The sequence below is a fragment of the Canis lupus genome, chromosome 13 (genome assembly GCF_011100685.1).
Source record: "Canis lupus familiaris isolate Mischka breed German Shepherd chromosome 13, alternate assembly UU_Cfam_GSD_1.0, whole genome shotgun sequence".
NCBI lineage: Eukaryota > Metazoa > Chordata > Mammalia > Carnivora > Canidae > Canis > Canis lupus.
The window spans coordinates 59,518,016-59,527,032 of NC_049234.1; positions in this window are offsets into that span (position 1 = coordinate 59,518,016).

Genomic DNA, 9,017 nt, shown 5'->3' on the forward strand with positions numbered 1-9,017 from the left:
GGACTCCTCCTCAGTGAAACCACCTCTATCCATCAGAGTAGTCTCTGACAAATGACTTAACTATACATTTTTTTATATGATAATTCTACTACAGCATTACTCATTTGAAACATGCTTGGTCTAAAAATTCTCTCTGGGACTGTATATATACTTTTATAGAAATGGATTTACAGATGGAGATAGGTTTTAGTGTAAGAAATATCAGTTCTCTCTTGGTAATTATTTCTAGAAAATGGAACTAATGAATCTAGTCAAAAGTTGTTTTACTAAATGAATATGGATTAAGTTTTTGGGTGACACCAAATTCTTACAGAAGCAAAAAATCAGGAAGTCATTAAGATATTTTGGATACAAATATCTAGATTCTTGGCACCAACTTTCATATCTTTAATCATTTATTCACTCCATTTATTCATTTAATAAATATTTATTGTAAACTTCCTCAGGTTTACATATTGTTCCTAGTAGAATTACAACAAGGAATATAATAAAGTCCCTGCCTCCATAAAGCTTATACTTTTATGAGAAAAACAGGCAAACACTCAAGAAAATAGTAAATGCAGAATTTAATCCAAGATATGTAATAAAGGAAATGAAGCAGAATAATCGGGTAGAGAGTGGCGTGTGTGTTGGGAGGGCAGAGGGTGACTATCTTTAGGGTGGTCCGGAAAGTCCCCTAGGAGAAGGAGGCTTTGGAACAGAGAACTGAATTATAATGTTAATTAGCATGACTCATCTTCCTAAAACACAAATTCATGACATTTTTCTGTGCTTAAAATCTTCAAAACTTTCAATTGTTTTCAAGATAAAATATAAACTTCTCTGGTTGATATTCAAGACTCTTTAGAGCATCATCTCTTTTTATTTATGTTGTTCCATGGTAGTTTGGTGAAACAAAGGGCGTGTTGTAATCTGTTTGAGCCTCGGCTTTCTTATATGTAAAAATGCAATCTAACAATGTCATGCTTGGAAGGTGGATGTATCAGCTGAGACCATGTTTACCAAGTACTTGACACTGTATTATCTTAATGATGACTTTGTCTAGAGTAGGACTCTAAATAAATAAATAAATAAATAAATAAATAAATAAATAAATAATATATAAAGTATGACTTTAGTTAAGCCATTTCTCACAGTTTCGTTCCTTGAATGGCAAGTGCTTTCCTATATCCATGCTTTTATTCATGCTGTTTAATACTCTCAGGATTGTCATTTCTACCCATTCAATATTTATTCATGCTTCATGGTCCAACTTAACTGCCGCTTCCTTCATGAAGCTTTCCCTATAAAGCATTATTCTTTTTGATATCTTTTTTCTGGTTGCTATTTATTGTACTTTTATAAATTATAAAATTAGTAATTTTAGATTTAATCATCTGCTATGCTGTATTGATTTATATTTAAGTATGTCCTGTGGATGGTAGGATTTGAAGAATGTGGGGAAATGGGCTCCCATATGTTGACGGTAGGAGTTAGAATCGAGGCAGCAACTTTAGAGGGAGCATCTGTTTAATTCTATACCTAAGTTCCCTGTAACCAACAGTTTCACTTCTAGGTATCCACCTAGATTTCTATCCTGGCATAGGTAATCAAACAGGATTATATGAGGATGCTTATTACAAAGTTTGCAATAGCAAAAAAAAAAATGGAAATAAATTATTAGTTGGTAGAGGAATGGTTTAACAAACTATGGCATATTGTTATTCTGGAATGTTATTCAGGTGTTAAAAGAAATGAAGTTATAGTAAATATGGTGGATTGACTTACTCATGCTTCATTCTAAAGTCCCTTTTTCTACTGCAGAGATTGGAAAGCTAAAAATGACATCTCCCAGACTCCTTTGCAGTTAGAATGCTGGCTGCAGTTTAGGTTCTGCCAGCTAGATGCACTCACGTGAAACAGAAGTGAGAAGCATGTCAGATGCCTTCTGAGATAGAAATGAGACCACTTGTGGATTTATTCTGGTAAAAGTTCATGGATATTTCACTATCCATTCTTCAGCTTTCTGGGACCAAAGAAACAATTTAGAGTAGTCAGAGACCAGACCAGCTTGTGGGTGTCAGGAGGCTGCAGTGGTAATGGCAGCAGTGCTGGTGCTTTCTTTTCTTTCCTTCCTTCCTTTCTTCCTTCCTTATTTCCTTTTCTTTCTTCTTTTCTTTCTCTTTTCCTTTCTTTTCTTTTCCTTCCATTCTCTCTTTCTTCTTTCTTTCTTTCTTTCTTTCTTTCTTTCTTTCTTTCTTTCTTTCTTTCTTTCTTCTTTCTTTTCTTTCTTTCTTTCTTTCTTTCTTTCTTTCTTTCTTTCTCTTTCTTTCTTTCTTTCTTTCTTTCTTTCTTTCTTTCTTTCTTTCTTTCTTTCTTTCTTTCTTTCTCCTCCCTTCCTTCCTTCTTTTTTTTCTATATTAATGAATTAATGAATTAACTGAGTTGGTATAAGGCAAACATCCATGTATTCACCATCTTTATTAAGAAAACAGAATTTTGTCTGCCAATCCAAAAGCTCCCCCAGTACTCTATCACGGTCTTAACTTCCCACTTTCCTCCAACATTAACCTCTATCTTGACTTTTTTTTTTCTTTTTAAACTGAAGTATAATTAATATACAATGTCATATTTCAGGTATAAATATAGTGATTCAACAATTCTGCGCATTACTCAGTATTCATCAAGATAAGTATACTCTTAATTCCCTTTATCTAGTTCACCCTTTCCCCCACCCGCCTTCCCTCCTACAACCACCAGGTTGTTCTCTGTATTTAAGAGTCTTTTTTTTTTTGTCTTTTATTCGTTTTGTTTCTTAAATTCCACATATGAGTGAAATTGTATGATATTTGTCTTTCACTGACTGACTTATTTCACTAGCTCTATCCATGTTGTTGCAAACGGCAGGATCTCATTGTTTTTGTGACTGAATAATATTCCATTATATCTTTCTTATCATATCTTCTTTATGATTCATCTATGAATGGACACTAAGTTGCTTCCATATCTTGGTTATTGTAAATAATGCTTCAATAAACATAGAGGTTCATATATCTTTTTGAATTCGTGTTTTTGTATTCTTTGGGTAAATACCCACTAGTGGTATTACTAGATCCTATGATAATGATAATTCAATTTTTAATTTTTTTAGGAACTTCCATACTATTTTTCACAATAGTTACACCAATTTGCATTCCCACCTGCAGAGCATTAGAGTTCTTTTTTCTCCACATACTCACTAAGACTTGTCATTTCTTATGTTTTTTATTCTAGCCACTCTGACAGGTGTAAGTTAATATTTCATTGTGGTTTTGATTTAGATCTCTATGATGACTAGTAAGCTGAGCATACTTTAACATGTCTGTTGGCCATCTGTCTTTCTTGGAAAAATGTCTATTCAGGTTCTCTGCTCATTTTTAAACTGGATCTTTTGAGCTTGTTTTTTGTTTGTTTTGGTATTAAGTTGTATAAGTTCTTTATATATTTTGGATATTACCCTTACAAGATATATCATTTGCAAATCTTCTCCCATTGGATAGGTTGCCTTTTTGTTTTGTTAATGGTTTCCTTTGTGGTGCAGAAGACCCTGAATAGCCAAAGCAATCTTGAGAAAAAAGAATGAGGTTGGAGGTATCACAATCACAGATTTCAAGATACACTACAAAGCTGTGACAATCCAGACAATATGGTACTGGCACAAAAGTAGACACATAGATCAATAGAACAGAATAGAGAGCCCAGAAATAAAACCATGATTATACGGTCAATTAATCTACAACAAAGGAAGCAAAAATATACAATGGGGAAAAGATGGTCTCTTCAACAAATGGTGCTGGGAAAATTGGACAGCTACATGCAAAAGAATGAAACTGGACCACTTTCCTACACCATAAATAAAAATAAACTCAAAATGGATTATAACCCTAAATGTGTGACCTGAAACCGTAAACTCCTAGCAGAAAACAGACATAATTTTTTTTTACATGAGCCACAGAAATATTTTTCTAGACATATCTCTTCAGGCAAGGAACACAAAAGCAAAATTAAACTGAGACCACAACAAATAAAAAGCTTTTGCACAGTAAAGGATACCATCAACAATACAAAAATTTGCTAGTACTTTCTGATCTTTGGATCTTAGCTATTAAATTGAGAGATGCCAGTTACAGTCCCTTCCCCTGGCATCAGTTCTCTACTATTCATTAAATTTATCCTTGAGGCTTAGCCTGGAGCCTTTATCCCCAGCTGTTCTCACAACTTTTGAAGTTTGTGATTTTCTGCTTCAAATTTCTTTCTGTTTAGCAAGTCTTTCCTGCCCTGAGCCTGACTGATATAATTGTAGATCAATATAAAAAGACTTCAAGAAATATTGAGTAAAAATATGAAATTCAGAATGATAATTCAACATGATACCATAAATACCTAAAAGAAACAGTAAATAATACTTCACATTTTAAGTGGATGCTAATATATGTACTTAAATGCAAGTGTTTATTTATGAAATGTTAAATAAATATGTGAAAAGATCTGGAAAAATTCACAAATCAATGATTATGCCCAAGGAGAAGGATAGAGACCAGAACTGAAAATAGTGATTAAAGAAATTTTAGCTTGATCTATAATGGGTTTATTTTTTTCACAAGGATATTATGTTAATACATTGCTTATATAACCAAAATTCTTTTTCAAATATTGTTGAAATGAAATAAAAGTTTATACTCTATATGATTTGAGTAGAAGAAAAAGTTGGAAGCGGCAATAGAATACAACTTCTCAGGGAGTCAGGGCCAAGTTAATATTGACTAAAAATAAATTGTATTTGTTGGCTTTGTAGGACTTTCCAGGAGGAGATGATAGCTTGATGGCAATAAGCTTCAAATCCATGAGAACACAGGGGATAAAAATCTCACAAATGTGTGAGCTACTTTTTAAAGAATGGAAGGAGTTTACCGGGCAGGGGGGTTTGTCAGAGAAAGACATTCCAGGCAAGGAGTACAACATCTGGAATGGTCCAGGATAGCATGTTTCAGAAATCTCCATTAACGGTGTGATTGAAGAACAGGTGAAATGTAAGGGCACAATGGGAAATAAAACAGAGACGTCTCTAGCATCAGGCGTCGTTCCTTTGGACAGGATGATTACCTCCGCTGAACCAGCCCCAGGTCCGGGAACACAGAGATGGGAAAGAGCCCTCGAGTAACTCATGGGTCTAGTAGGATATTCAGATGCATAAACAGAAGTTTTACAATTTGTGGAAAGTGTAACAACCAGGCGTATGCCTGGGGCAATCTGGAGCACCAGCCCCAGGGATATCAGGAAAAGCTTCCTGGTGGAAGGTAACTCCTGAGCTGTGTCTTGACTAAGGAATGGGAAAAGTGAATCATACTTTTAATGGATTTGCAGATCATAATAGAGTGTAGGTTTTATTCTCTAAGGGTGTTGAGACCAGGGTGGAGTAGAATGGTAAGCGGTAGAGAGAAGTGCTCTTATACTAATTCTCCCTGATGACTAAGACTTTGTCCCTGCTCTGATTGTGGCTGCTTTGATTCCTCCTAATTCTCTTTCATCAAATGACTTGGGAGAAAAATGTGGGGACAATCTCTCATTACTCTGGCTAGTAATTCCTGCCCTGCTGAATGACTTTTTCAGAGATAAGTGCGACTTAAAAAGCATAAACATAGGCTTATAAAATCAGGGATGATTATTTAATTGAATTTTCACATGATACATACTCCTCTATTTTAGAGAAAATAGAAGTTTCTTTACAGAACCATGAGTATCAACTATGACAAATTTTAAATGAAGACAAATATTTTGAGGAAACAACATAAGAAAATATGATGAGGTTTTCTTTTCATAATTAAATATAATAATTGTAGAAAACACAACATATTATATAATAATATATAATTGTCTTTTCTGGAATCCTTTAATTAATCGCTATAAACTGCAAATCTGAATTTCACTTATGTGGAATCTAAAAAACAAAACAAACAAACAAAAAACAGAAACAGACTCATAAACACAGCAAACAAACTGGTGGCTGCCAGAGGGGTGGAGGATAGGGGGACGAGCAAACTAGTTGAAGAGGATTGAGAGGTAAAAACTTCCATTTATAAAATAAATGTTACGGGGTGAAAGGTGCAGCATAGGGAATATAGTCAATAGTATTGTAATAAATTTTTATATGGTAACAGATGGTGACTTATTGTGGCAAGCATTTCATAATGTATATATTTATTATATCTTTATTATATATATATACATATATACATCTCATATATAACTGTCAAATCAATATGTTGTACACCTCAAACTAATATAACACTGTATGTCAACTACACTCCGATTAAAAAAAAATAAAAGAAGGGACACCTCGGTGCTCAGTCAGATAAGTACCTGCTTTCAGCTTAGGTCATGATCCCACGGTCCTGGAACAGAACCCTACGTTAGGGTCTCTGCTCAGCAAGAAGCTTGCTTCTGTCTTGCTACTCCCCCTGCTTGTGTGCGCTCTGTCTCTCTTTCTCTCTCTTCCTTTCTCTCTCTCTCTCTCAAATAAATAAATAAAATCTTTTTAAAAAATAATAAGGGAAAAGCAAGTGTATAATACTGCATGATCCATAGTACTAAGAGCTATTGACAGGCTAAGTAAGAGGAAGACTGAGAATTGAGCATTGGAGCTGGCAACATGGAATGTACTGATAATCTTGAGAAATGTGGTTTTAGAGCAGTATCTGAGTCACTATCTTGATTGGAGTGAGTTTAGGAAAATAGAAGGAAAAGAGGTGAAACAACACTTTCAACCATATTTGTAGAGAAATATGGCAGGAAGGAGATATAGGGTTTTTTAAAAAAGACCTTTGTTTTTATCTGGGAAATTTTATAGAATTACTGGGTCTATGGAAATAGGATATCACAGGCGTAGAGTTTGGCCTTAGATTGGTGTTGATCCAACAGTTGATTTACTGTAACAAAAGGGCAGACAGATGACAATAATAGCTAATCTCTATCTTGCATTTGCTATGTGTTTGAGATGCATTGCATTTGTTAACTTCTTCAAAACTCCACAACAATACCATGAAGTAGATACTGTTCTTATCCCCATGTCATATCAAGGAAAACAAGACATGGTGATGTCCAAGCATTTGCATGAGGTCACACATCTGGTAAGTGGCAAAGCTAAGATTTGAACACGGGCAATTTAGCTCCAGACTTCACTTGTCTCTATTGACTTTCAAGAAACAAATAGGTTAATGGATTTTTATGGTAAGCACTAGTAGAAGCTCTCATCTGATTCCTTCTGTTTTCTTGGTAAAATAATGAGCAAAATCATCAGGTGCTAGCAAAACTGTCAACGAGAAGAAACTGTGGAAGTTAAGGAGAGGAATGAAGGAGTTATTTAGGAGAATGAGAGGGAATTGGACAACAGAAGTCCAGAATGATTTTCAAGGAGTGTTAAGGACCCATTTGAGGTTTGGGATCATGATTTTAAAGTGAGACTAGTCAGCATGGTGTGCATTTTTCTCCAGCTGCTGTCAGCAAACAGTATCATATACCAGAAAGTTGGAGAGTGGGATATAACCAAATTTGTGGTTTTGCCAGGCTAAGTGGTGTATAGAGAAAGGGGCAAGGGCAGTGGGGGTAAAGGGTTGATCATAGTATTTAAATTTAAACTCAGTAAGGAGAACATGAAGATATTTGTGAGCTATGCAAGAAAAACTCCAGTCAGTGGAATAGAGTTTCCAGAGTGCTTTGGACCATAGGCCTATGTCTAAGACTAAATAAAAAAAATAAATTTAAAATAATTATCTATATTTTGCATCACTTCACCTTCTCTTTTCTGGCTCACTTTTCAGTGAGGGTATTCCTTTAATGCATTAATATGAAAGTCTGAACAAAATACTGGCTTATGAGTTAAAAGACCTAAGACAGAGAGAAAATGATGGGAGATATTTCTATTATAAATACAATTCTCAGGGCACCTGGGTGGCTCAGTCAGTTATGCATCTGAATCTTGGTTTCAGCTCAGGTCATGATCTCATGGGTCATGGGAACCCAGAGTTTGAGTAGAAGCTCCATGCTCAGCAGAGAGTCTGTTGAAGATTCACTCCTTCTCCTTGTGCTCCTTACTCATGCATACTCTTGCTCGTTCGCTCTCTCTCAAATGAATCTTAAAAAAAAAAAAAATACAATCCTTGAACAAGGAAGCCATTATTAATAGTTCTTTATTAAAGCTAAAACTAGGGGCACCTGGGTGGCTCAGTGGTTGAGTGTCTGCCTTTGGCTCAGGTTGAGATCCCAGAGTCCCAGGATTGAGTCCCACAACAGGCTCCCTGCAGGGAGCCTGCCTCTCCCTCTGCCTCTGTTTCTGCCTCTCTCTGTGTGTCTTATGAATAAATAAATAAAATCTTAGGGAAAAAAAAAAGCTAAAACTAGTTGGCTAATTTGAAGCTAGATAAAAGATAACTCTAACACTTCCCATCACTTCTGTGCTGCGGTAATCACCCACTCAGTTCTAACTGATTTTCCCCCCAGAAGAAACAGGAAACAGACTGAGATCTATGGTCTATGGACTGAATGTTTGCGCCTCCTCAAAATTCATATGTTGAAACTCTAATCCCCAATATTATGGTATTTGAAGCTGGAGCCTTAGGTCATGTCCTTACCAAAGACCAGATCTGTTGGCACCTTAATCTTGGACTTCCTAGCCTCAAAACTATAAGAAATAAATGTATATTGTTGAAGCCACTAAGTCTATGGTGATTTATTTTAGCATCCCAAGCTAACTAAGACACTAAGCTCATAAGGCTGGGGAGGAAGGAAATAAGTTCACAGGAATCTGGCTTCTGAATTAAGTATCCATAAGACAAAGAGGCAATAATAATACCTCTTATATCTCTTAATAGTGGTGTTATACTAAATAGATCTATGCCCTTTTTCTTCCACCTTGAGTTGCCTTATGAAAGGATTCCTTGTATTATCCTACCTAGATAAGTTCCTGAACCCCAAGGAAGAGGGTGAATATGCGTTCATTTCTT